General features: G+C 44.7%; 1 protein-coding gene across 2 annotated transcripts in view; it reads left to right on the forward strand.

Annotated features, from left to right (window-relative positions):
• Window positions 1–1,564: 1,564 nt before the first annotated feature.
• The window catches only part of PTK2 (protein tyrosine kinase 2), a 254,738-nt gene continuing 230,195 nt past the window's right edge, over window positions 1,565–26,107 (forward strand). For both annotated transcript variants that reach the window (XM_088022737.1, XM_088022738.1), the window contains exon 1: window positions 1,565–1,673. The gene's annotated coding sequence lies outside the window, so the exon portion shown is untranslated. The remainder of the gene's footprint in view (window positions 1,674–26,107) is intronic.

The following is a 26,107-nucleotide window of genomic DNA, read 5'->3' on the forward strand; positions in this document are numbered from 1 at the left end:
TCGGGGGTGGGGTGTGTGTGTGAAAGCACGGAAGGTGGTGGGTGGTTCCTATTATATAGAGAGTGGTCAGTCGGCATCTAAGGAGGTGACATGTAAGCCTAAAGGACGTGAGGGAGTGAGAAGCTCCACGCAGAGGGAAGAGAGTTCCAGGTGGAGCAAACACTCGGTACCAAAGCCCTGGGGCTCACATTCACAGACACATTTCCTTGCAAACTTCAATGTAGTTTAAAGAAAAAATGCAACAAATAACCATAATACATTTCATTAAACAATAAAAACATATATAGTAAAACTCTTACTAAGCAAAATTGTTTTATTTCGCCTGCTTCTGTTACAACTAGAGTCAAATTATAGCTTCTGAGAACGGAATGGTGCGTTACCTTTCTGAGCTTCAGGAAGTTCACCTTTCAAAAGGAGTGCGTGCCTGACCTACCTCCTGGCTTGTGGTGAGGATCAAAGTGATACCATAAAAATGAAAGTTGCCCTGCTTCTGGTTTCAGTTCCTACCGCAAGGTTGTCTTTTTTTTTTTTTTTTTTTAAAGAACACAAATCAGATATTACTTCCTGCTTGAAACCCTCCCCCAAAGGCTCCCTGCTGCTTAAAGAACAAACACCAGGCTCCTAAGGACGCCTTGAGAAGCCCCCGGACGAGTGCATTTTTACCCCCTCCACTGGGTGCCCTCGCTCTGCTCAGCTGCCCTGGGCCTGGTGACTCCCAAGTCCCGGGGGTCCTCTCTCTGCTCCTTCTCCAGCCTCAAGACCAGCGCGCAGGCCCCACATCTGTCCATCTTCAGCCGCCTCCCTCAGCCCCTTTCAGGCCATCTTCCAGGATCCAATCTAAGCACAGCCCAGCACTGACTGTGATGCCACTCAACACACCCCTGCGCCTCACTTTCCCTGTGTGCAGAGGGGCCCGGGACACCTAACTCCTCGGGGTGAGCGGGAAGCCTGGCGAGGACACCCGCGAGGACTCGGGCCAGGCCCCGGCCCACAGCGGGGCGCGACAGCGCGGGTTTAGGCCCTGGGGCCAGGCTGCAGGGCGGCGGGCGTGGGAGGCCCTGCAAAGGGGCCGCGTACGGGCTGTGGGGGGGCAGGGCAGAGGGTGGGAGGGCGTCCCCGAGGTCGGTCCAACCCCGCCGGTCCAGAGTGCCGCCGGTGGGACCCCCCGGGACGTCAGCTCGGCGGGCCGCCCCTCTCACCCTCCCGCCGACGCTTCCCCCGACCCGGCCGCCACGCCCGCGCACCGTCCCCGGCCGTCCCGAATGCCCGGCGCGGTTGTCCCGCACGGTCTCAAGAGCGGAGCCCCGTGGCGTCCTGGGCATGCGCGGGCCGCCGGGCGCATGCACGGTCCTCTGGGGAGGCGGAAGCTTGGCGCGGGGACGCGAGCGGGCGCGCGCCGTGGCGGGGGCGCGCGCCTCAGCCGGTCGCCGCGCACGCGCGGCCCGCGCCGACGCAGCACGGCCCCGAGGGCGCAAGCCCGCCGCCGCCGCCGCCGCCGCCGCCGCCACCGCCGCCGCCGCCGCCACCGCCACCGCCGTCGCTGCCGCCGCCGCCGCCGGGCTGGGACCGCTGTGCGCCCGCGGCGTGAGGCGTGGGAGGGAGCGCCGCCCGTCCGTTCGCGGCGCAGCCTCGCAGTGGTCTGCCCTCGCCTCCAGGCAGCCAGCGCGGTCCGAGTGAGTGCGGGGCCGGGGCGGGGGCCGGGGCGGGGGCCGGGGCGCGGGCGGGCGGGCCGACTGCTGGAGCTGGGGGCTGGCAGGGCCGCGGCCCGCGGGCGGAGGGCCGAGCGGGGCCGACCAGCCGGTCCGGGCGGCGGATGCGGCGGAGACGGGCCCCTCCCGCGCGCGGCTCGGGAGGTCGAGGATGTGGGGAGGCCGGAGAGAAGCGGGGAGGACGAGGGAGGGGCCCCGGGACGGCGGCGCTGTGGGGAGGACCGGGGCGCGGGCGGCCCGGGGGATGTGGGGCGGACTGGGGGGCTCCGGGAGGACGAGGATGTGGGGAGGCCGGGGGCCACGGAGAGGCCACGGGCCACGGAGAGGCCACGGAAGGGGGGACGACGAGGGGGCGGGTTCCGGGAGGACGGCGATGGGTGGAGGACAGACCTGTGGGGAGGCCGGCGGGCTTCGGCAGGCTGGGGGACGTGGGGAGGCCGGGGGCTCGGGTAAACAGGGGGGGATTTGGGGGATATGAGGCCGGGGGGGGGTTCCTGGAAGATGGGCAGGGCGGTGGATTCGGGGGCCTCGGAGAGGCGCGGGGGCTCAAGGCTGGAGCGCGCAGGGAGGCTGGGGGGGGCTTGGGGAGGGCAGCCGGCCTCTTTGGGAGCGGGCCGATTGCCTCAAAAACAAAAGGGGGGAGAGAGGAAGGAGGAGGAAGAGGGAAATCCTTGGGGACCCCGGGGGAATCGCCCGGACCCGGAATGAGGACTCACTGGCCCTCAAGGCTGGGAAGGGCGGGCCTCGAACCCGGGTCCGGACCGGCTCCTTCCCCGCTGCTGGCGCTCAACTTACTGTGACCCCTGTGGTTCTCTGGGCGATGGCCCCGGAGACCTCGATTCATTGTGCCTCCAAGTTTCCCCCTCTTCCCAACCCAGCCCCCAGCTCTGCTGCCGGCTGAGGTGGAAGAACGACTTGCTGTTTCTTTCTCTCTCGGTTCCTTTCTTTCTCAGGAGAGGGTGGGTGGGTGGGTGTGTGTGGGGGGTGGGGTGGGGTGGGTGGGTGTGTGTGTGTTGCCTGGTTTTATTTAATTGCAGGATTTAGCTTAATGCACTAAGGGTAAAAAGAAATAATTTTTGAGTCATTTCAACAGTGTCTCATTCTTGCATAGTTAGCCTGCAGCTGGGTTTTTGGCAGTGAGACTAAGATAATAGTAATATTGTAGTAATTATGGGAACTGGTTGAAATACGTTCAAGCTGAAGGCGTGTAAGAATTTGGGGATCTGTACTTAAGACGACCATCGCTGGGATTCTTACGTAGAATGTAAACATTTTCATGGTTGGAAAAATAGGCCATTACTGTTTGAAATGAAATACCAGAGCCTCACCCTTAATATTTTATTTGTAAAACGGGTAATGAAAATAGTCTTCTCTTGGAAATGGTACCGCTGTGAACGCTGGTCAGTTGTCTCATCTCTAGAAACCTGAAAGGTGGATGAAGTGATTGAAAGATACATTATAAATTAGTGTTGGCCTTATTTTTGTTGAGGTACATTGTAGGTAATTTTTTCATGCAATTGCAGTTTGGAGATAATTTTTAAATCCTGTGATATTTAAACACGTGAAACTTTTAAAGAAAGTTTGTGTTACAGTGTCTTTATGAGTACATTGTTTTATATTTGTGGCTGTCCTTGGAGGGGAAATCCTGAGCCTACCACTAGTGTCTTGAATACTTTCGTGTACTAAATGTTGTAGAAGCAGCAAGATCAAATATTACAAATTCTCTAATATCTTTCCAGTGGTTATCAGAGAATCCAGTTTAATAATGAAAACTGGGAAAAGACTGTTTAAAACACATTGCTCTTGGGCACCTGGGTGGCTCAGATGGTTAAGCGTCTGCCTTCAGCTCAGGTCATGATCCCAGGGTCCTGGGATCGAGTCCCACATCAGGCTCCCTGCTCCTTGGGAGCCTGCTTCTCCCTCTGCTTCTCTCTCTCTCTCTCTCTCTCTGTCTCTCATGAATAAATAAATAAAAAAAAATCTTTAAAAAAAAAAACACATTGCTCTTTTAAAGGGTCCCACAATCAACCTAAGACTTGAGTACATGCACTGAATAGAAGGACCTACACATTGTTCAGAGGTGATGATGCATCAAGAAGCAAGTCCTTAGATAAAGACATTGAATCCAAAACTTAGTATTTAAGGTTTGGGGCTTTAAAGAGTATTGGGGCAGAGCCCTAGAGGAGATAGGACTTCAGCCTCTTTTCAGGCTGGCGGTCTGTTGGAGGTGAATTGTGTTAGATTAGGAGTGACGCTCCATGAATCCGACGGTGTTGAGGTGTTCAGGGAAACCAGAAGTTAGGAGCTGCAGTGAGGATCATTAAAACATTTCTAACTAACATCGTATCTTTAGCACGCCATGCCCATTGTTGGAAATTACAGAACTTGATGTCCCAGTTCTTAAAATTGGGTTCTTCAGCAAATCACATAACTTTTCTCGCTAGAAAGTTGGGGAAATTGTCTAAATAACAAAATTGTATTGTTAAAGATACCCCTTTTACAAAAAATACTGATTAGTTCCCACAGAAAAAATTATAGTATATTCTCTGTATGTATATATTCTACAGTATAATAAAGAATAGTTTTGAAAATTACTATTCTTTTTTGGATGTTAGTATTGACTTAGAGAAGGAGGATCTTAGTTCATATCTAAAGATTTTATGGAAACCTTTTTTTCTGTATTTTTAAGTGTCTTAATTTTGAGAAAATAATTGTCTTAAGGGTAACACAACAGAAGATGAGATTCAAAGTCTTAATATGTAAATCTTTAACTTTTGAAATTAAACATTTTCAGTTTAGACAGTTTTCTGCTAAAATCTTGTTTTAAATTTCAATGTAATTAAAAGTTCTATTATCTTTATCATTTGTGAAATGAGGTGTTTTTTTTTTTTTGGCTTGTAAATCAGTAAAGCTTAGTTTTCGTAGTAGTTTATTTTGCCTGAAAGCTTTAGCTTAAGAACTTATTTTCATTACTGTATCTCCTTACTAAAATCCCTTAAATAATTAGCAAAATATTGCTGTAGGGGTCTTGAGAATTTTTACTGATGCCTATATAAGTTATTTAAAATGCAAATTTTAAAAACTTGGGCAAAGTAAATGACCTTATATGAGTCAATAGTAATAAACTCCAGGAAGTTTGTGAATGAAGTAAGCATTCAAATATGAAGTTGCATCTCTGTCCTTAGAAGGTTCTTCGGTGGGAAAGGCTGAGAGCGGTTGCAGCTCCTGTTTGGGTGTACCTGTGTTTCACTACCTCATCAGCTGCATTAAGTAGTTGTTTTCTTATGTCTCTTCTGAAAACCATGTTTAGTAGTGGATTATTTGAACCACTGATGGCTTTTTCTTTCTACTAACATTTTGCCAAGGTTTTTTCTTTTCTTCATTTCATTACTACCAAAAGGCAACCTAGTGTAGGAAAAATTAAATTCCTATCTACCACTTTCTGACATTAATTTCTAGGAATTGTGCCAAATCTTACCATTCAGAACTATATTAATGTGTTTCTGATTATAAAGTAGCAGAAGAACCCCCTCTCTTCCTAGCTATAACAGTTGTATTGTTTTTTGTTGCTAGCCTCTATCATGGAAATAAAATTCAGGTAGGCATATGTAATTCAACTTTCAGGATAGATGGAATTTTTAGCAAATGCTGTTAATTATGGTCTGATTTGCATAAACACTAATGAAATGGTTTTTAGAGGAAAGTATGAAATAGATGTTCTCGCTTGAATGGCACTATTACCACTTTTTAGTAGTTGAAAGCCTCCAAGAAGGAAACTAGTAGCATCATCACAAAATTTACTTATTTGTCAGGACATGAAGATGTTTTCTTGCAAACTTTGTATTTAATTAAAATAATCCTGCCTAGATCTTATTGATATACATTGCCATTTACTGCAAACTCATTTTTCAGAACAAGAAAAATGACTAAAATTATACATGTGAATATTATCCACTGATAGGGGAAGAGATGTAATGTTACTGGGTACCTGTGTGGGTACTGTGTGTTGTTGGTAGGTGTTACTACCTTTTTACCAACGAGTTAAATCTGGAAGATGAAACGTGCCAGACCTGAGCTGATTGCTTTCATGCTTTATCTCCTTGATTCCTCATGAGAACCATTGAGTTGAGCTATTTCTATCCTCATTTTATAGACGAAACACTGGAAGTTTGGAGTTTGAGGAGCTTGCCGTGGGTCTCTTGGTCCACAAGGGGCAGATCCCGGTTGGCCAGCCTGCTGAACTTTCTGTGCAGCTTCTAGGACTACACAGGACTAGAGAAGCAGTAGTCTCACAGATCTGAACCCAGCCTTCTGAAGGGGGAGTGAGTAGCGTGCAAGTGTAATTACCGTGTCTGGGAAAGTTTAAATAATTATATTTTCTTTTTGAATCTGACACTTTCATATAATGAAGCTATGATCTGGCCAACATGGTGTAGGTAAACATTTTAATAAATATACCAAAATAGTTTATTTTAAATTAACTTAAAATTAGTTAAATAAAAATATATAAAGCATAGTGCAGTGATTAATGCTTCTTCTTTGTTAAAGGTTATGTTTTAATAACCTCTACATTTACAGAGTTTTTTTCATTGGTGACTTTTTGGGGGGGGCAGTGTCAATGTTTATGAATATAGTTTCATGGGAAGCAAGGAGTAACGTAAGGGAAAAAGTAAGTTGTACATATCTCATACAGGTTTAATCCCCTTGTAGTAAATCCTAGAATTTGTAATCTCTAACACATTGCTGCTCTATAAATGTTTCTGAAATGAATAGGCTCATTCTCACCGATTTAGAATTTTCCGTCATGCTTTTAAGACTTGATGTACTCTGTACTCCTTTATTTGGGGCCAGTGGACCAAAACCAAGGCTCAGAAGAACCTAAAAAGTTGTATCTTTGGGCTGTCTGTGCCTAGGATCTCCTTTCTGCCTCCATATTCTATCTTAAAAGTCCGGCCATCTGGTGCTTTGGATTCTGCTGTGAATGGTAGGTGCTTGTTGGGTCTACTTGTGACCAAAGCACCATGTGTTTGTCTTTGATGGACTGAAGAAAGAGCTGAAATGGTTTCATACATTCCATATTTGTAGTGCATTGTGTGTCTTTTTATAGAATTTAAGCAGCACGAGGGCAGAAACTTTGTTTTACACACTATGGCATCCCCAGTGTCTGACACAATAATATTTATTGAATGAAAGAACCCAGGCTTATTAGTTGTTGGAGAACTGTTCCTGCATCAGTCAGCAGTCCACTGTTTTTTGTTTGCCTTGGTAAAGAACCTTACTTAAGGGCGCCTGGGTGGCTCAGATGGTTAAGTGTCTGCCTTCGGCTCAGGTCATGATCCCAAGGTCCTGGGATCGAGCCCCGCATCGGGCTCCCTGCTCCTTGGGAGCCTGCTTCTTTCTTTCTTTCTCTCTTTCTCTCTCTCTCTCTCTCATGAATAAATAAAAAAATCTTAAAAAAAAAAAAAAAAAGAACCTTACTTAAAAACCAGGTAGGACTTGATACCAGGGAAGAACTTGGATTATCTGTGTTTCTGCCTTTGTCTGCTTTATTTTAGATTACAAATATTATCAAACTTGAGTTGCAGGAAAAAAAGCCTTTCTCTGTCCCTTTACAGTTTTCAAGTGTTTTTTTCTAGAAATTGATTTTGTAGGAATTGGTCCTGTGTTCATTAGGACTCATTATATATTCTGAAGACATAGGAAGTTGCTTGAAGTGGCAAAAAATGAGTGGGATTTTTTTTTTTGTTAAGGATTTTATTTATTTATTTGACACACAGAAAGCGAGAGAGGGAACACAAGCAGGGGGAGTAGGAGAGGGAGAAGCAGGCTTCCCGCGGAGCAGGGAGCCCGATGCGGGGCTCGATCCCAGGATCCTGGGATCATGATCTGAGCCGAAGGCAGACGCTTAACAACTGAGGCAGGAGACGCCCCAGAATGAGTGGGATTTATAAAAGATCCTTGATGACTGGTCTGGAAGCTCTAATGTATCTTTCACTAATCAGTTGGATTCATCATGTACTTTATAAGGGTTTTACATTATGCCCTGAAACCATTTTTAAAAATCCATCTTCCTAACACTGTCAGTTCCACAACACGCCGGCCTTCCCGTGATCTGCTCAGAGAGGCTTTTACTGTTACGTTGTTGTTCGGAGGAAACGTTTTGAGTGACAGGTCACTTACCTTCACTCAGGCAAGAAATGTTAGTATTTGGGTAAAAAAAGTAGTTTGTTCTTCCTCAGCAAGTTCCCCTTAGTCTTGCTTATTGTGAAGGGAAATACAGGCGCGTGCGAGCGCGCACACACGGTAAACCAGTACTGATTGTTTGCAGTGGTTCTCAAAGTACAGTTGCATCACTATCACTTGGAACTGGTTGGAAATGCGTGTGCTCTTGCCCCACCTCTGACCTCCTGAATCAGACTCTGGGGGTGGGGCCTGCAGTCTGTTTTAACTTGCTGTCCAGGAGCTTTTGTTGCATGTTAATGTCTGTGAACCACTACTTTAAAGTGTTTTAAAAGAAATGCAAGTCGTAGCAGGCAAAAATCAGTCGTAAATGGCAGAGGTATGTATATGGCTTCTGATCACTTAGATTTGCTAATGAGATTGCCTTCACTTCAGGACTCTTAAGTATGTTTTTCAGGATTTTTTGAGTCTTGGGAAGACCTCACAACTTATCTTGTTTAGGGATTTTGGAATGTTTTATGCTGAGGTCATTTAATTCTGTTGATTCTTGGTTTGGATTTTAAATAAATAATTTTGCATTGAAATAGTTTGTATGGCCCCTGGACTTGTGGTTTTTGGCAAATAGCAGGAAAGTGTGTACGTGTGGGTGCTTAAGGCACGTGTTCCTGGTGGTTTTGTTTTGGTGCTGAGAGATTGGCTTGCTTATACTAGAGTCAGGATGATTTCCAAGTCTTGGGGTTACTACTAAAGTAGTATTGTGTGAATTGATTCTATGCCTAGCATTAAAGTCATATCTAAATTTAATACATATTGTTTTGCCTTTGTCCTTTATTTTTTTCCTAAGACCAGAGCTAGATAAAAGTTAGTGTTCAAAGATGGGATTGGTGATGTGCCTACTTTCTCCTGTGTCTTGTGCAGAGTTGGATGCACCTGTAGGCAGATAGAATACCGTGAGCTCAGGGACAAGGACTCTCCAGCACCCTGTGCATATCTGTGGGTCCTTCACAGCTTCCTCCTCTTAGTATAGGGGGCGGCCCTCCGTAACTGGTTTAATGACTGAAGAAGAGTCTGCTCCTGCCGAGGGGGCCCTGTGGTCTTTAAGTATATGAAAGCTGTTATAAAGGTAGAGAAGAAGAGTTAGGGATAGACAGGTGGGCTTCAGTGTACCTAATCTCAACACAAAGTACAAAGGATGTTTCCATGTACCTCCCCTGGCCCCCATCAAACTTTGAGTTAGTGGTGCAGCACTGTGATGGAGAAAAGAAAAGGCATGAGCTGGTGAGAAAAAGTGATCCAGAACAATTTCTTTTTCCTTATATCGGTCAAGTGAAGTTAAAGTTAGAGTTATAGTCAGTTATAGACTGTGACCACCATTAAACGTACGTCAGAGCGCCTGGCCCAGAGCAGCTCCCAGTGACTGACTCTCCTATTGCTCCTCACTACACTGGGAGGCCCTGGCCACTGACCCGTCCTCTCTCTCATGACTGCTTCAGCGCCTCTCTGGACTTGCGTCAGTCTCCCCGCCCCGCCCCTTCTGGTGGTTTCTGTTGTGTTGCTGCCTTGTGGTTTTAAATAGCCTTTTCCTGGTTACAGTGAGGTTGCACATCTTCTTATACATTTACTGGCCATTCCGATTCACTGTTTTACGAAGTGCTTATATTTTTCTATTAGCTTATTTTTAAATTGATTTGTAGACTTTATATATTCAGAACACACATTCTTTGTTGGTTATGTATTTTGCTGCTGTCTCTTCCCACTTTGTCATATGCAGTTTCACTGACTTTTTTTTTCATGAATAGAAGTTGTTAAGTTTAATTAGTGCCGTTTATCAGCCTTTTCCTTTGTATGCTTTTTGTGTCTTTCCCTGCCCTGAGGTCATGAACTAATTCCTCATTTATTCTCTAATGCTTTTATACTTTTGCTTTTAACCTTTAACTTTATAATTCTCTCAGAATTGGTTTTGGTGTATAATCTGAAGAAGGGATCCAGCTTCATTAACATGTGGACATTTGGTGTCCCAGCACCATTTATTGAAAAGAGCATCTTTTCCCCAACCCTCTGCAGTGCCCCTTTTCTTGTAAATGAAAGGTCTGTATGTATGTGCATCTGTTTTTGGACTCTCTCAGTTTCCACTGGTACTGCCCAGTTTAAGTTGCCTCAATTATTTTAGTTTTATAACAAGTCTTATTGTGGAACTCTTCCCACGTGGTTCCTTTTTAAGCATACCTTGGCTATCCTTGACCCTTTGCAGATCTGTATCTGTTTTAGAATCACTTGCTAACTTCCAAAAAATTTCTTCCTGATGTTGCTTGGGATGACATCGAACGGGATCAGTGTATGGAGAGTCATTTCTCGTTTTGAGTTATTGCTAATAAAGCCTTTCAGTAATTTTGTTCAAGTCTTCGTGTGAACATAAGCTTTTATTTCTCCTGGGAGTGGTTGGGCCTCGTACTGTAATGGCTGGATCATGTGGTAGGTGCATGTTTGGCTTTTTAAGGAAGTGTCAAACTCTGTTCTAGAATGGCTGAACCATTTCACATTCCTCCTAGTCTTGTGTGAGAGTTCCAGTCACTCTGGATGGTTGGGGCAACATTTGGTATTCTAAATCTTTTAGCTTTTTGTCCATTCTAATAGGTGTGTAATGGTCTTTTGTTGTGGTTTTGCCACCCATGTAGTCTTTGGTGTTCAAATCTTTTGCGTATTAAAATTTTTTTTTTCTTATTGGTGGCTTCTTTATATATTCTGGATACAAGTCTTTATCAGATGTGTGCTGTGCTTTTCTCATGGTATGGCTTGTTTTTGCCTCCTCTCTCTGTTTTTTAAGATTTTATTTGAGATAGAGAGCAAGAGAGAGCAGCAGGAGCAGGGGTGGGGAGGGCAGAGGCAGAGAGACAAGCAGGCTCCCCGCTCTGGAGCCCGACCCGGCTCCACCCCAGGACCCCGAGATCACGACCTGAGCCGAAGGCAGACACTCAACTGACGTGAGCCACCCAGGCGCCCCTGGACTGTGCTAAGTGTGTTAAGAAATTGTTGCCTAATCCTAGGTCACAGAGGTTTTCTCCTGTGTTTCCCTCCATCCCCCTCTAGAAAAGTTTCAGGTTTAATGTTTAGGTCTGTGATTCATTTTGAGATACTTTTTATTTATGGTGTGGGATATTATTTGTAGGATTCTTAATTTAATTCTGATTATTTGTGGACACTTGTGAGGCATAGAATGAAGATGTAGCTCCTTCCAGAGAGCATTTTTTTTTTCTTTTTTGCTTCAGCCAGTTTGGGATCACCTTAAAGCAAGTTTAAGGTTTGAGGTTTTTTTGGACCACCCAGTGCTGTAATTTTACTGGAGAGATGATTCACCTCTGGCTTCTTTTATCTTGAGCTGTGTAGCCTTTAGGGTCCTGCTTATTGAGGTGTAGGAGTTTTGGTTAGACACCCTGAGGGACCTAGCTTTTGATTCCTATTCCTCTTTCCCTGCATGGTTGTAAAAATGAAAGTTGAAGAATTTCAGAATTGGCAAATGACTTCAGGGCAAAGGTGGTTTCTGTGCTTGTTGATCTCTTTGGGTTCCTGATTGCACTTTAATTTTGGCCTGTTATTTCCTTATTGTTAGTTTCTGATTGATTTTAAGATCTTTTTTAGTCTTTTTCAGGGGAAAGATTGGGCCAGATAACATAGCCTGTAGTTACGGAGCCAGGGAAGATTCTTTTTCATTTCCCTCCAGTGTTGAGAGTCTAGCCTTGGATCTGTGTTTCCTACAGTCGTTGCTAGCCATGTATGGCTATTTAAATTAAAATTAAATAAAATTAAAAGTTCTGTGTGACAGTCACACTAGCCCCAATTCAGGTGCTCATTATGCAAGTGTGGCTAGTGGCTACCACATTGGACAGTGCAGAGATGGGACATTTCATCATCGTGGAGCGTTTTGTTTCACAGTGCTGGCCGGACTCTTGAGAACCTCATCAGGGATTTGCAGTGGTACGTGGGTCTGCTTTGGAGAACCGCTAGTACGAGTGTCCTTGATGCGTCAAGTTTGACTTTTTCTGGAGTCTGACTAGAGCTGGAACAGCTAGACAGATGATGAAGCCTCTTTGGTAGGCTTATCGTGGAGCCTGTCCGTAAGGTGCGGTGTGGGTTCTCGGACTGGTATAGGTGGGATCGTCAGAGGCTGTGGTGCACAGAGTAGAGAATCACTAAGTGCTGATATTTAACTTACACATATCTGCCCAATGCTTACTTAGGCTGTCTGTTTCATTTTTGTTTTGTTTACAAAATGTAGCATTAATTTGAAAGTTATCAAAATTAAATAATGAGTCAGAAATTAAATTTTACCCTGAGCTAAAGTCTCAGGTATTAGTGATTGAAGGTGTTGAGGTATCGTAGTTTGTGTAGAGGCAGGTCTTTTTAATAGGAAGAACATCTTATCTAGGAAACAGGATGTGAAGGTTCAAATATTGGTGCTTTGCCTTCAGTCATGTGACTTCTGATAACTGTGTGTATCTATAAAATCTAGTATCTGTGATCTTCGAGGGGCTGTGTACAGTTACTACGTGGGACGGGGTACACATACAAAGTGCTAGGACCGTTGACCCTTGAACAATACAGGCCGCTGGATGCCCCCATAGTTGAAAATCTACAGTTAACACGTATTTCATATGTGTAGTATATACTGTATTATAAAAAGGTAAGTTAAGAGAAAGGAGGATGTTAAGAAAATTATGAGAAAATACATTTACTATGCGGCGTGTATCGAAGAAAATCTGTATACATGGATCTGGTTGATCAAGAGTCAATAGTATTAAATACCTGTCTTGTGCCTGGTGTAGTTACGCCCCCGGGGGCACAGACAGGAGGGGGGTGATGCAGTGGGCAGGCAGTGTGATGCCCAGTGGTGGTGCCAGAGCAGAGTGCTCTGGGGACCTGGAGGACATGTCCCCCATCACAGTCAAGCTCAGAGGTCAGCAGACTTTCTCTGTTAAAGGTCAGAGAGTAAACATTTTAGGCTTTGTAGGCCACATAGGGCCTGTCACAGTTTGGTTTTTTTTTTTTTTTTTAACAACACTTTAAAAAGGTAAAAGCTTTTATTAGCCCAGGAACCATACAAAAACTGGCTGTGGACCGGATGCTGAGACCTCCGCAGGTCTGGCTGTCTGCAGGGATCTGTAGAAATTGAGTGGAAGGTGGGAAGCAGGCAGGGTCTTATGGAGGACATGCCCCCTGTAAAGGTGCAGAGGTGTGAGAGGCTGGGGTTTGTGGGACTGAATGTTTTTACCAATGTTGAGGAGTACAGAAAGGATTGGGTTGAGAAGGAGGTGGGTTGATACTGTTGGCGGGATCAAAACAGCGTGTGGCTGACTCTGACAGGAGCAGATCAGATGGCAGGAGGGTGGTTGCGCCAGGACAAGGATCGGTCAGGGAGGTGTTGCAGTAATGCACTTCAGAAGGGAGAGGACCAAGCTTTGGTCATTAAGGGAATGGCTGCCTGGTGTCTGTCGCCCAGCTAGTAAAGTGATGGGCAAAGTTCAGATGGTCCAATTTAACAGCCTGTGCTCTTTTAATTATACAATTACATTGTACACACAAGTGAAGAAGGCCTTAATTAAGGGCATGACTGAGGAACTGGAGAGAGGGTGATTTGAAGCCTGTTTCTCAGTCAGTCTCCAGGTTCAGACCAGGGAAATGAAGAGGCGGGGCCGAGAGTGGGGGTGTCCAGAGCAATTCCAGGATGGCTTCCAGATTTCTCCCTTGGTGAAAAGTCCATGAAGATCTTTTTGTTTTTAAGTGCTTACTGATCAGACTGTTTGCTGTTTAAGGAGGAAATGCTCTCTCTTAGGTCCATGAACCCGAGAAATAGTAAGCAGAATCGTGTGCATGCACACGAGTTGTTTTCCTGGGGTAGGAACGCTTGGGCTTTCATCCCATTATCAAAAGTGAGCCCAACCCCAAGGTGGGGGCACTCCTTGTTATTAGGCTGTAGACGTCTGACACTCTGCACAGGTGTGAGGCTGTAGGGAAGGCTAAGCATCCAAATCACAGGACTTTTACTCTAAATGTAATAAATCCCAGACCACTACATAAAACACAGACACAAAAAACTGTCGCCTAAGCCCAACTGTACCAGCTGAACTGTAACAGCCACCAATGAAGATGTTTCCCCTCCCCTCCAAAAGACAAAACAAGGCACAGTTTTGGTACATAGAAGGCCCGCCAGGTGTTTGGGACTCTGATTGGCATGGATGTTTCAACATGCTGTTGTGCATTAGATGAAGCTAAAGTTTATAAACTATTAGGCATGTCTTAATAGTCCCATGGCTATGAGAGGTGGACCAGTGTCACTTTTAGTTGGCTATGTCAGTTCCAAAAATGAGTTTTTGAGTTTTTCTGTCTACTCAGAAGTGCATTAGTAGTTAATAGTTGTAAGTACCTAACCCCTACTGTTACAGTTAGCTCTTCATGAACAAACGCAGGAGGAACTGGGCAGCTGGTGGTTAATGTTCGCACCAGGCAGATTAACGTGGTATTCTGGAGTCTAAACTGGATTGGTTCATGTTTGACATCAGCATATGTAATTTAGGAATTACAGACTACAGATGATAGCAATCCCTGCAGAGATTTGCTGTTTTTGATCATATATGGCTGCCTTATAGAAGATGAATATTTAGAGGGGAGAGTTTGGAAATGGGTTTATGTCTGAGAAAGTTTCCCTTTTCCTGTTGAGAAAAACTGTGACCTCCATTAAGGGCCAAGTGTCATGAAAGGCAAAGATATAAGAAATGATGGAATTCAGTGACTGTGTAGATGTTAGAGGTGAAAAACCCTAGGCTGTTTAAGATACCACCTTTTAAGATTTCAGGCTGGGGGTAATTGTGATTCCAGTGTAGGCAAAAAGTTTGGAATCTCGGGCGCCTGGGTGGCTCAGTTGGTTAAGCGACTGCCTCCGGCTCAGGTCATGATCCTGGAGTCCCGGAATCGAGTCCTGCATCGGGCTCCCTGCTCAGCGGGGAGTCTGCTTCTCCCTCTGACCCTCTTGGATCTCGTGCTCTCTCTCTCTCTCTCTATCTCATTCTCTCTCTCAAATAAATAAATAAAAAATCTTAAAAAAAAAAAAAAGTTTGGACTCTCCTTGGCTGTGTCATGGCAAAAAAAGCTTTGCTTTTTGCTTTGGAAAAAATATATTAGTTGTGTCCTAAGGAATTGACTTGATAAAAGAGGTAGCAGGAGTAATTTAGTTGTCTACGTATGAATTAATTTTTGACAGGTCACAATTGATTCTTTGGTTGGTGAAGAGTTCATGTTTGATTTTCATTTTTGAGTCTGTCCTTTCAACCATTTCATTGGAAATTTTAAACTTTTCCACTGGGTGTTTGCCTCCTTTATTTTTATTGTTTTAGATAGTCTAGGATTTTAGAGGTTGATCTAAATTTAGGGATCATCTGGTCCAGAGCTCCCACTTTAGAGATATAGAAATACCCAGAGAGGGTAAATGGCTCCTTGATATTGAGGGAGGAGAACTCTCAAGACACTCTCAGCTGTCTTGACTTTTAGCTCACTGGTGATCTTTTTAGTAGATGAGAAGGGTGTGAAGACGGCTTATAAAACTCAGGTTCCCTATTAACTGTCAGGAGATTGAAAAAAATTGATGTAACTGAAAAATGGGTAAGAAATGGACACCGTTGAATCTGTTGCTCAAATGTATCCAAGTAACATGTGGTTTGCGTTCAGTCATTTATTTCTACATTATCTTGGATATTTAAGAAATGACAAAACAGATCTCACACATGTACATATTCTAAGTTTTAGAAGAACTAATAATGCCAATTCTTCTCACTTATTTGCCAGACTTAAAGCATTTTCATGAGTCACTTTTGACTCTTGAGCATCTGCGCTGATGGGGACTCATTAAAAAAAAGACAGTCCCGGGGTGGCTGGCTGGCCCAGTGGGTGGCGCGTGTGATTCTTGATCTTGGGGTTGTGAGTCTGAGCCCCACTTTGTGTGTAGAGATTACATAAGTAGAGTTTACATAAATACATGAGTAAATTAAAAAAACAAGACGGTCACTGCCTCAGGAAGCTTTTGGGTATGTCATTGGGCCTGAAAGTAGTATATGTCAGAGCCACCAGGGAGAGTGCGCTGGAGGCAGACAGCGTGCCTGGCGCCGTCGGTTGGGCCTCCGACTCTTGTTTTCGGCTCAGGTCATGATCTCAGGGTCGTGAGATCCAGCCCCGAGTCTGTGGTCAGCGCCTGGGATTCTCTCCGTCTCCTGCCCTGTCCCACCCCCTCATGACTGGCTCTTTTCCCCCTCAAAAAAAAAAAAAAATGCAAATGCCTGGTATTATCCCACAGAGACATTGAATTCTCGTCCCTGATGTGGAAGCCAGTCACCTGCATTTTAAACTAGCACCCTTCTTGCTGAAGAGACACTGCTGTGGTGTTAGTGAAAGTACATTGTAAATCATCAAGACCTGGAGTATGGGAGGCCCCCAAGACTACCTGCAGGTTCCATGGTTCACTAGAAGGACTTACAGAAGTGTGAAAAGCCGTTATACTCATGGTTATGGTCTATTACAGTGCAAAGATGCGGACAGAGTCAGTGAAGGGAAGGAACACAGGCGAAGTCCATGGAAGAGAAAGCATGAGCTTCTAGTTGTCCTCTCCCAGTGCAGGCTGCTGACTTCTCCCAGCACTGATGCCGCCAGCCAGGGAAGCTCACCTTCCAGGGTATTTATCAGGGGGTTGCCTCATAGGCACTGCCTGCATGGCTGAGTTCAGTCTCCAGTCCCTCTGGAGATCAAGCTGGTGTTGTGTGTGGCCCAAGGCTCCACCAGAAATCACATTGTTAGCATAAACTGTCTGGTGTGACCCAAGGCCCCCGGCTAAACGAAGACCGCCGTATCAGGCAGGAGACTCCAAGGGCTCAGAGGTGACTTCCCAGGAGCTGGGAAATGGCCAAATCTTTCTTGGGGCAAGCTTAATCCTTTACTGCATGAAGCCTAAAAAGTATATTATTATTTCTGTCATTACTAGGGAGTTCAAGAAATTACCGTTTTTAGGTAGAAGATAGGTTGCAACCACATGTAGTGTAATTTGCCACAAACTAAAATACCAGAATTTCTGCACACAATTGAAGATGTCTCCAGAAGTGTGTCATACTTGACACCTGTCGTAATGTTTTCATCAGGAATTTGAATAAAGATCAGGAGTTAATGCTGGGAGACTGTTCATTTTTAGAACCAGAATTTTAAAATATTTCGACAGGTTGTAACGTGCTAAAATCAACAAAGTAAAATTAATAAGGAATAAAGCTAAAATGGCAGACTTAAGTTAAAAAGAAAAAAAACAGCTGAGAAGTTAAAGATGTGTGATATGTGCCTTAGCTGTACCTGTGTGCGGAAAATCTGGGGAAGTTGACTGAAAGGGATCGGGAGGCTTCTCTGTGAAGGGGCAGATGGTAGATATTTTAGGTTTTGCAGACTAATAGGCAAAATGAAGGATATTATGTAAGTACTTACATAACAAGAGAGAACACTAATTTCTACAAAATTTTTATTGATAATTCCAAATAATTACTGAGTATGCATATATATATTATAACATGGGTCTACTGATCAGAATGGAGTTTTTTTTCAGGGGGAGGATTGGATAACATTTTTCTTAACTGGAGTTCAAAGTTAGTGTTCCCTATCGTCACAACCAGTTACAACTGTTTATCTCTCGGTGCTGATCTGCACGGCAGATTTACATATGTCGTCTTTGACAGTGTCCTCATGCCTCTGGGTGTTCTTGGACACTGATATCAGTTCCGAAGCATATCATTTCAGTTTAGTGTCTTCATTGTTTGGCAGACATTTATAGAATTCCACTAGATCCTTTTTGATGTTTGCCTTTCCACACATTGTTACAGTGCAGATTAATCTCTTCCGATTGATGGTCTGATAGAAGTGCTTCAGTTGCACGATTAAGTGGGTTTTGAAATATGTGAATTTTCATTGTACTTGCATTGAGGTTTGAGAAATGTTGCTGGAACTCTAGTTTGAACTCAGAAAACACATCTGCTGCAGATCTGTGCAGGGACAGAAAGCTGCTTCTCTCTTCTCTAGCTTTTATTTTTTTATTTTTAAGTAACCTCTATGCCCAGCATGGGACTTGAACTCACAACCCCGAGATCAGGAGTCACACGCTCCTCCGCCTGAGTCAGCCGGGTGCTGCTCTAACTTCTGGCGGCATGAGGAGTGTGTGTTTGGTAATAATGATGACTGAAGGAGCGTCTTTTTGTTCAGAAAGATTTCCGTCTTGGCTCTGAGGTTGAAAAGTCACAGCAGAGCCTTGCACAAACCATTGAACTGCTGTGTGGTGGGACAGGTCAGGCTATCTTCATGAAGTTTGTTGTTGATTGATGCTACTGGCTCAGTGACACATGATGGATGAGAATACTTTCCACAGAGCACCTGCGGATGAATAATACATTGAATAACCATAGCTTAAACACTTTAAGCACCTTATAGTTCATAATCTTCGTAAATTTTCCAGCTAACCCTTTTTCTGCTCTGCAGATATTTTTACTGTCATCAGTTATAATCTGTATTAGCAGGTTGTATTAAATTAGCGTTTTCTCAGTGTCTTTGAAAGTGCTCTCATGCGCAGTTCCGCACGGGCTGCTCTCAGAGGCCCCCTCTTCAGTCCTGTTGACCCCTGGGACAAGTAGCCGAGCGATGTGGGTAACACCTGTTGGCTCAGCAGCCGTCAAGGAGACCCGCTCAGTCCTTGGCCTCATTCCTTCGCTGGCTCTCAGTGTTGTTCCTGACGTCCTCCCCTTGGAGCAGCTGTTCTTGTGGAAAGGCTAGTCGTTTCCGACAAGTTTACTTTTCCTCAACACATTTCTTCTGCTGTTCAGTCACACATGATTTAATGAACTCCTTGTTATCCGTGTAAGGTGAGGGACCATTTAGGGTTTGGAGCAGAGAAGGGACGCCATCTGATCTAGGTTTGGAACCAGCCCTCTGTGGGGAGCCGTGTACGTACACTACGGTGGCAGGGCTGGGAGCGGGGAGGCCTGTTCCAAAGCGCTGTAGTCATTTGGGTGAGTGATGATGGTGGCTCATGTCACGATGATGCTGGTGAAGGTGATGGCAGGGGGACAATGTCTGGGCCTGTTTTGTGGGAAGAACCAACACTACTTGCTGACAAGACTGGATGGGGAGTGTGGGAGGAAGACAAGAGGCCCGGATGATATCCGCTGTTTCTCGCCCCAGCAATTGGAAGGTGGACGTTGTCATGAATGGAGAAGGCTGTGTGTGAGAAGGTTTGGGGGGGTGGCGGGCGGGTCCGGTCGGTCAGCACCTGGGCTTGGAGGTGTTGGACGTTTTATGCAGTTCTCTTTGGTGATGCTCCATTTCTCCAAGGGACCTAGAAGTGGGTCCCAGCATGGGGTACACCTGCCAGGGTTTAGTCAGGAAAACACGGGCCGTTCTAGACGGTTCTTAATACAGGGAATTAGAATCCATCACTACCATTGGGAGGGTTGGCAGAGTTGAAGAAAATAATGTTTCTTTTCATTTTGCCAATCTTTCCTCTTATTGGTTAGCTTTAACTTCCACCCTGAATTGTAGCAGGAAGGGGTTTTGGGAGGTGTCGCTTTGCCTTCTCCTTGGTGGCGCACAGAAGGCTGAGGTGGTGGCTGTGGTGCAGAGTGAACAACAGTCAACACAACAGCCAGGTGGTTGGTCTGAGCCGGAGGGACAAGTTGTAGCTTTGTTAGCGTAGAACGAGCAATTGAAATGAGCTTGCCTGGGAGGTGAGCATAGCTGAGAGGAGAAAGGACAGAGCCCTGGGGGACTCTGGAAGGAGAGGGCATCTGTGGGGTAAGAAGGAAATTGTGAGAACGGGAGTGGGAGATCAACTCTTGTCAGTTGTTGCCGAAAGGTCGAGACCTGAGCTCTGATGGTTGGATTGAGCAGTGCAGAGGTCATTGGTGAGTCTTAGAAGAAGTTTCTGTGGAGTGGTGGGGGCCAGAGCCAGTGGGTTTAAGAGATAAAAGGAAAAGAAGAATTTGTGGTATCGAGTATGTTGTGTGTATGCATGTTTGTGGAATTATTTGTACACTAGTCTCTGTGGGCTGATTCTAATATTTGTTTCTTTCTTGGTATTGGCTTATGTTGAATTTCATCTCCCACAGGAATTGACACGTTTCTGGTTCTTGCTATGCTGGATAAGTTTGGAATGTGCCCTCCACATTTAGGATATTATGTTAGGAGACTTTCCGTCGTGTTAAATCTGCCGATTTGGTGGTGGTTTGAATTCCAGTTTTGCTTCCTAATGCACCTGCTACAGTTTACTTTTCAGAGTGGTCAGATAGCTTCTGTAGTTATTCTGTAGTTATTCTCTCCAGCCTTTCTTTTCTTTTTTTTTTTTTTTTAAGATTTTGTTTATTTATTTGACAGAGAGATAGTGAGAGCAGGAACACAAGCAGGGGGTGTGGCAGAGGGAGAAGCAGGCTTCCTGCCGAGCATGGAGCCCAGTGCAGGGCTCGATCCCAGGATCCCGGGAGCATGACTGGAGCCGAAGACAGACGCTTAACCAACTGAGCCAGCCAGGCGCCCCTTGTCCGGCTTTTCTAGTTGCTTCTTCTAGGAGGGGCAGGAGGGGATGTACTTACTCTTCCTTGCCTTGATCTGGGACCCTTTGCTTTGCAAACTGCTTCCAGTTAGACATGTAATGATCTCCAGTTTCACTTAGGCCATTGATGCCCGCATGACTATGTCTCCTGAGCAGTTACCACTCCCAGGCCTTGCAGGAGATTTCCTTCTAAGTACTGCATGAATTTGGTTCATGGGTCCTTCTGGTATCTCTCTCAGGAAGACAAAATGATCCTTAGGTATACTGTAATAGCCGTTAGTTCTCTTGTATATAATTGAAGGGTTGCCTTGTCTTGAATATGTTAACTGTGCCTATTAATTTGAGTAGAATAGTGTTTCTTTCACATTTTTAAGCCTTTGCACAGTAGAATTTTCTGGGGATATTATTTACAGTGTAGAACAGAATTGTGGTTAATAGAATGGGTGTTGGACAGGTCTTGGCTTTGACTCTCAGACTTGATTCTTGTTTCCTGCATGTTGCCCAGGTTACTTAAGCTCTAAATCTGTTTTCTCATCTGTTAAGTAGAGATTATCATCACTTTTATAAATGTGATATAATATAGTTCTTAGTACATGGCTAGTTAGGGAAGGATCAGCCTGCAGTTCAGCAAATGAAGTTCCTAGCGATGTAGTTATTTCTCTTGTGGGAATTTATTTTTTTTAAGATTTTATTTATTTGTTTGAGAGAATGAGAGCATGAGGTAGGGATGGGTCAGAGGGAGAAGCAGACTCGCCGCTGAGCAGGTAGGGATGGGTCAGAGGGAGAAGCAGACTCGCCGCTGAGCAGGGAGCCCGATGCGGGGCTCGATCCCGGGACTCCAGGATCATGACCTGAGCCGAAGGCAGTTGCTTAACCAACTGAGCCACTCAGGCCCCCCTCTGTTGTGGGAATTTAAAAGCTAATCTTAATCATTCCCTGATGAGTTTGACCAGTGTGTCTAAGAAGTGCAAGCAGTTTGTATTCACCATTTACTCTGCATATAGAACAGGCAATTTATTGTTGTTTTTCATAATACTGGGTTTTCAGAAATTAGTAATATTGCCTCTTCATTTCCCTAATGTATTCACGTTATCAGTAGCTTACTACCAGTTGGACGGCAGACCCTGTACCACATGCTGGCACACAGATGAATGGGATTCAGTGACCTATGACCTGTGAGCTGCTCCACCGTCTAGTGTTAGAATGTGTTTGGCTAGAAAATTATTTTGAAGCATAAAGAAGCTTTTGTTTGCCCAGATAACTTTCATGATCATGTTCACAGTCTTTATATATCTTTGGTTTTTCAGAAAGTTACTTCTGACCTGTGTTCTTCAGAGTACAGGTTACGGCTTGCATGAGTGCAGAAACGACTGGTACACTGAGCTTAGAGGAAGGGACACCTATGTGACGTGGTTGTATATTTCGGACATTAGAGACCTTCACAAATGACTTAAATTGTTAGAATGTTGCACGTTAAGAAATAGTGCGTTTGGGCTTTATTTGGCAGTTAGCATCAAGCAGACCGTTTCTTTGCCAGGGGCTCAGCCTTACATGGTTGATTCAAGCTAGATATCTTACAATTTGTCAATATGTCGTGTTGAATGTTACTCAGTTTTAGAAAGAAATTTTCTGTCATGTTTGCTTTGGAAAGGCCGAATCTTGTCCATTGTTTTAACAGTAATAATATCTGGGTAACTTGGGAAGCCAGAATAGCATCATGATTCTAAGATAAGCTAGTGTTTGAATGCCTGATCGCGCTGTCCCTTGTTTGCTGTGTGACCTTGGAATATGTCTTAATTTTTTTTGGACTTTGTTTCCTCATATGTAAAATGGGAAAAGAGTAGCAATCAGCTGGGGCTGTGAGGATTCAGGAGCTAGTGCTTGTAAAGCACTTGGGAGAGAATGCTATGACACCATACCCTCCGCAGATGGAGGTTGTCACTGTTGTTGGGGCGAGTGAGAGGCGGGTGTCAGGGACTGTCCAGGTTGGACCATGCACTGAAATGAGAACATTAGAAGCAAAGTGATTATGCGGAATATGTTACATGTTCGGGAGGCGTAGATTCAGAGTGTGTTGTGACTGGTGGGAAATTCTTGTTCGCATGTTGGAGGGGAAGAGGGTTCAGAGCAGCCTGAGCATCTCTGTGTATGTATCTTAACATGTATCTACTCATGCCAAAAAGAGAGTATCCATCTTACAAATATCTTCAAGGAGCTGACAATATATTGCATTGTATAATGAGCCAAGTTTAATTTTTCTTAGTCTGGAGCAAACGAATTTAAGCATTTTAATTATGGGGTTTGGGAAATATCTAGTTTCCTGGCATATTTGAACTAGTTCAGATTTTTATGCTTATATTTTATCAGTTCCATGCTGGATATGGCATGCCCTAAGCTGTCCGCTGTTCAAATGGCAGGCATGCAGGAGGTCCAGTGGTGATAAAATGCAATGGTGCTATTTGCTTGAATTCTCCTTAAAATAGAAAATAAAGTGAGGAGCAATTATAAGGCACTCAAAGCCAGTGTATACATTCATTTATTCATCATTAGGTCATTCACGCATCAAGTGCATGTGTTCTGATTATGTGTTTTAGGTGTTCAGTACAGTGCACACTGTTGGTCATAGAGTGGCAAACAGAAACCGGACATGGGGAGTTAACTGGGCTGTCTTGCCTTTGCACTTAGCAAGGAGAATAAAGCCAGTTCCAGCAGACTTGCAAGATTTCCCTGAATGACATATTCAGGTTTATACTCCTAACAGAAACGAGGCAATAAACAAACAAACAATGACATTAAAAAAAAAGCCTTCTAAAGGGCAGATGTTACTCACCTGCCACAGCCACTGGGGCTTTTTGACCTTCACTTTGGTTTTATTTACTAGTGCTTTAATTATTTATCTGGCATGGAGGTGCTGAGGCTGCAGAGCTAAAAGAGGCTGTCGTCCCCAGAATCTTGCTGTTTGGGGAGAGGAAGACACTGACAGGCCGGATTTAACAAGCTCTCTAGTTTGTTGAACAGGAAGGTACACCACGGGAGTCTTTTGGGGCAGGGCTATGTCTCTCTCGTCCGCTGCCGTGTGTCCCAGGGCCTGGTGTGGTGCGTGGCATTCATCAGTCACTCCACAGACACCCATGTCACGTGAAGGCATGCTGAGGGATACAGGAGAGAGGTGTTTCTCCAGGGGGAAGGGCTCGGCTCCCACCGCACGTGTGTCTAGCTTAGCCTGGGGAGGAAGGTCCAGGTGGAGGAGGTGTGAGGGAGGGCACAGGTTGTTCTGTCAACCGAAAATGGCTTAATTTTGCTGCTTTGTGGGATTCATGGGAGATAGCATGAGAGACAGACTGGGCTTGATCATTCAGGGCCTGATAGGTCATATCAAGGAGTTGGGATTTTCTTTTCTTCAAAAGTAGTAATTCTAAAGTACTAGAAACCCCGTGTCCTGATACCCAAGCCGGCACTCTTTTCATATTACACAATGCGTGTAATGTCAAGAAAGTATCATCAGGTCTTGGGTTCCATATTCATTAGTGATAGCTAGACTATTAAAGTTCTGTAAGCCCCTGGTGGACTTTTCATTCTTGGGAGAATGAGGATATAGGATAAATACTTGTTTTCTCAGGCGTGAAAAAAAGTTGAAACTCTTTAAAGGCAAGCAAGGTCAACATGTCTTTGAATTCTAGTTCTCTGGAAGGATGGCAGGTATGTATAGTAGATACTCAGTACCTGAATAAATGCAAAAAATAAACAAAAACCCTTTGCTTTTGTGTATACTCTTGTAGCAGGCATTGTACTGGATTCTGAAAGGTGATAACTGGATGAGAAATGACCCTCTCCAAAAGGTCTTTCCAGCCGAGGAGGGAGAGGGAAATGGTAGTACCGTGGGTAGGGCCTGGGATAGAGGTGTGCACAGGGCAGTATGATGGGGATTTGTCTTTCTTTCTTCAGTCCCCCACATTCTTAACCTTTTTTATATCTATTATTTATTTTCCCCGTACCTTCCAATAGCCTCTTAGTAATTTTTCTATATAGTTAGTCACATAAACTCATCTCTTCTTCACATTTTATTCCTGGCAGACAGTTTCCTGGAGATCTCTCTTCTTTTCTGAGCTGCTTGCTCCTGAGGCCTTTTATTGTGTTGTCCCTGGATATTCCTCTGTTCTCATCCTTTGGCTTTTGTCCAGAGTTGGATTTGATGTTTGTGGCGACTTTTGTCTTTCTTCACTGACTTCTTCATTTTGGTGGAGTTAATTTTTTTTTTTTTTTTAAGATTTTATTTATTTGATAGAGATAGTGAGAGAGGGAACACAAGCAGGGGGAGCTGGAGAGAGAGAAGCAGGCTCCCCGCTGAGCAGGGAGCCCGATGCGGGACTCGATCCCAGGACCCTGGGACCATGACCTGAGCCAAAGGCAGACGCTTAACCATCTAAGCCACCTAGGTGCCCGGGAGTTACTTACTTTATTTTTATTTATTTATTTATTTATTTTTATTTGACAGCAAGAGCAGGAACACAAGCAGGGGGAGTGGGAGAGGGAGAAGCAGGCTTCCCGCTGAGCAGGGAGCCCGATGTGGGACTCGATCCCAGGACCCTGGGATCACGACCTGAGCCGAAGGCAGACGCTCAACGACTGAGCCACCCAGGCGCCCGAGTTACTTACTTTAAAAAGACGGTACAGTGTCTTTGGACAAGGTGAAGACAGCCTTCGGCAGTCCCTCCTCTTGAGCAGTGCTGCTCCAACATGGACTTGTTTCCCTCCCTCCTGGTGTACAGACATCGTTCTGGAACCTCCCTTCCTCCTCATCCTGGGGACTCCCTTACCCCTTCCTCATGGAAGCTCGTGCCTTGCTCATCTTTTGTTGATGCTCATGTTTTGGTGGAGGACTTTCTCCAGTGGCTTTCTGACATAGGATTCTTAGGCAGCAAACCTTTTGGGACCATGTGGGAATCAAACTTGATTGATAGTCTGCCTGGGTATAGAGTTCTGTATTGGCATTCATTTTGGTTCATAAATTCAAAGATTGCTCCATTGCCTTCTTGTTTTCATGTTACTGTTTTAGGATTCAGAAGCTATTCTGATTTATCCTTTCTATGTAACTTTTTTTCCCTCCCATCTTTAGAAGCTTGTAGGAGTTTTAAAATTTGTCCAAGTCTTTTGAAATGTCATGATGGTATACTTTGTGTGGGTCGGTTTTCATCTACTGTGCTGCATATTCATCGGGTCCCTTCATTCTGGCAACTGGTACTTTTCAGTTCTGGGAATACTTTTTGCTGTTACTGCGCTGAGGTTTTCTCCCTTTCGTCTCCTTAGTTTGTTTTTCTGGAAGTCTTTACAATCCAGAACTTGCCTGTCCTGGGCAAAGACTGTAATTATCTTAATACTTTTTTCTTCTTCCTTCCTTTGTTCCTCCTCCTCTGCCTGCCTCTTTCTTTCTTTCTTTCTTTCTTTCTTTCTTTCTTTCTTTCTTTCTTTCTTTCTTTTTCTTTCTTTCTTTCTTTCTCTTTCTTTCTTTCTTTCTTTCTTTCTTTCTTTCTTTCTTTCTTTTTCCTTTTTTGGTCTTTTTATTCTCTGTTCAGGGAGATGACTTCAATTTGACTTAACCTTCTTCTTTAGT

Source organism: Eumetopias jubatus, unplaced genomic scaffold (assembly GCF_037043125.1).
Source record: "Eumetopias jubatus isolate StellerSeaLion01/CBP00866 unplaced genomic scaffold, mEumJub1_p1.0 scaffold_4, whole genome shotgun sequence".
In the NCBI taxonomy this organism is placed as follows: Eukaryota; Metazoa; Chordata; class Mammalia; order Carnivora; family Otariidae; genus Eumetopias; species Eumetopias jubatus.